General features: G+C 37.2%; 1 long non-coding RNA gene across 1 annotated transcript; it reads left to right on the plus strand.

Annotated features, from left to right (window-relative positions):
• The first annotated feature begins 254 nt into the window (after positions 1-254).
• LOC135405823 (uncharacterized) lies at positions 255-1425 on the plus strand. Its single transcript, XR_010426028.1, has 2 exons — positions 255-298; positions 1287-1425. It is a non-coding gene; the product is annotated as an uncharacterized LOC135405823 (long non-coding RNA).
• Positions 1426-3019: the final 1594 nt, after the last annotated feature.

Raw genomic sequence — 3019 nt, forward strand, 5'->3', positions numbered from 1 at the left:
AAATTTTAAGAGTTTCCCAGAGAATGAATCTTTATATAAAAGCTTTAGTGAGTTGCCTTGGTTTTAGTCACATTTTACCCCTGTAAAGAACTTCTGCCCAAATTTCGTGTTCAGTCTTAGCAGGAGGAGACATAAGGTTCACACAATAGAGATCATTTGTTGCTTAGCAACTGGGTGGGACTCAAACCACCTCCAGCAGTTTCTCAGAACTAGGGAGAGAGTAGAACTTATAAAAACTACAAATCTGCAAATAGGATAAATGGAAAGCTGGCAGGCTGAGGATTTCCTTGATTCTTAGGTAAAACATCTCTCTATCTTCCTGTTATAAACTGAGAAGTTATTGTGACAGTGGAAATCACATCTTTAGAATTGTATTTAAAAAGGTTTACTCAGCTGATTTTAACATTTGGATGTTAATTTACATTCCTGTCTGATATTATTTCTTTTCCTTGGTCAAGTTTAGTGAATTCATTATTTTTTCCTTTTTTTTTTCTTCTGTGTTTATGACAGAGTTGCAACTTTGAGTTGCATTTCATGTACTGTTTAAGCAATTGTTAATATTCTATTTATAACATAGCAGCAAGTACATTTTTTTTCAGATTTTAATATATATCTTCTGTCGTGGATTCGTACAGTATGTACAGAGCAGTTTGGTCAAACAAAACGTATTATATGTTTTTAAATGTTTTATAACTGCTGATATAGCATACAGCCTCATTGCTTTTCTAAAAACACTACTCAGGCACACACTATGCTGTGAAGTTTGACTTATCTCTCTTGGCACTGATGTTATGTCAACAGTTATACTACATGAATTTCAGATTATTTTTAAAATAACCTAACAAGATGCAAAATGCGTGTGTTTATACCGATAAAAGAGCAGATTGCTAAATTACACTTTTCCAAAACTACTGATGCGTGAATTAGAACTTTTTATGCCCATTTGATTTATAAAGCAGAAATGTCTGGAGACCACATGATAATCTGTCAGGAAATCAGTAGAGATTGCAATAAAGCTGAGTTACTAGAGTCAGGTTGAATTTAGTAAAATTTTTCTAGTTTGCCTCCCAATATAACGATCTCAAAGCTAGATTTAGTTAGCTTTACATTCGGGAAATTAATTAAAACCTGTGAGTGATTTAGGATTTTAATATAACGAGTGTGGGTTTTACCTGTTCTGTGCTGTTGTTCCACAATTATGGAGTTACATGTTCTTACAACTAGTTATTTGTTTTCCTTTGTGCTGCTTATGTTGTGAATTTTGTTCTCTTACCGAAATTTCATAGATAAAAGAACTAAAAACACGAGGAGATGATGTAGATCACATCTAAGGAACTGGCTGCAAGCTGGAATCTGGCCTTCTATATCCTTCTGAACTGCACATGTAGCTTAAGGCTGAGTATTAAACAGAATGATCAAACAGTATTTTTTCACTGTCATAGACTTAAATGCGAACTTTTTCAAAAGATGAGCTTGACAATGACTATAATAACTTGATGGCACAATCAAGTGTGACAGATTCAGGCAGGGGAAGTGCATCTGTCAGTGCATCTACTGCTGAATCTTCTATGGGACTTGCTCATAATATGACCTCAACACAGACATCTGCAGTAAAACACATCCAATTTGGAAACCATGGGCAGCTTTTGCCAATACAAAAAAATACCAACACCTGATGAGGGTTTCTTTCTCAGTGACTTAGCAAATAAGAACTGCTCTCTAGTAAGCAGCTATGAGTTTCAGACACTGGCTGGACATGGAGCAGAATCAACTGTTACAGAATGTCTCCTCAGGTCTGGGGAGAGTAATTTGGAAACAATGCAAGAAACGGATTATGACCAAATATCTGCAGAAGGCATAACAACAGAGACAGATTTTTCCTCACAGGAGACAACATATCGATGTCACCCTTTAGCTGTTGCTGCCAGTGCAAGTTACAGCCAATCTGCAACACCAGTAGAGATGTCTGAAAAAGAGATAATCTGTATGGAAACAAGCACAGATAGTTTGGCAGAGGTTATGCCAGAGGTGCTTTCATTCATATCTCACAAAGAATATGAATCCAAGGATGAAGACTTGTCTTCACTGAAGCATTATGAATTCAAACATACAGTGATGCAGAAATAATTAACCAATTAACCAGTAGTGCAATCAACTTAGAAAAAAAAATATATTGGAAATTAAACATGGACAGATTGAAAGTTTACCTGACAATCCAGAAGCCAAAGTCCAAAGTGTAACTGAAGACAGCAGTGGAAAGGATTTTAAAGACATTAGTGTATCTCAGAATCCAAAGAAACCTACTAATATTGTAGCTTGTGAAGTTCAATGTGAGTTTAATACAAATCTGTGCCTGATGCATGAAGAAGTGGACAAAGATGAACTGCAGGAAGCCAGCACTGAGGTAGAACATACTCAGGAATCAAAAGCGCTCCTGCATTCTGGCAGCCAACTTGAACCAAACAGCCTTTGCCAAGGAGAAAAAAGTGAGAAAACAGAAATAGGTCTACCACTGAATGTACACAAACATTCAGCTGTTTGGAAAGCAGCTCCACTGCAGACTGCTTGTCACTGGTATCTAGGAAAGAGGAGGATTCTCTCCCCACAACTCATCCAGAGCTGCCAAAAGATCACACTCTGCGAAAAACCCCTTTTTTCTCCGTGTTGCCTGTGCAAATTGTGGAGCAGAGGAATGTCTGTTTAGATGCGGATTTAGAAGATGATTTCTTGACTGAGATAGGGCAGACGTGTCACTAAGGGGAAAGGAAGACAATGGAAAACTATAGAACTTTTAACATCCTGAGGCCTAAGGGTTGTCACTGTACACAACGATCTGTTTCTGTGCTGCTCATGTCACATCAGTGATGTTTGTGAAGATCAGGCAGACTGGTGTGGTTTGGGAACTCTACATCAGACATTAACTATTTTGTAGTGCTTGTATTTTTCTGTGTTTCATCTCAGTAGTGTTACAGTGGGTAGCAAGATTTATTTGGAATCATCATATGACAGAAACCTTTTG

The sequence above is a fragment of the Pseudopipra pipra genome, chromosome W, assembly GCF_036250125.1.
Source record: "Pseudopipra pipra isolate bDixPip1 chromosome W, bDixPip1.hap1, whole genome shotgun sequence".
In the NCBI taxonomy this organism is placed as follows: Eukaryota; Metazoa; Chordata; class Aves; order Passeriformes; family Pipridae; genus Pseudopipra; species Pseudopipra pipra.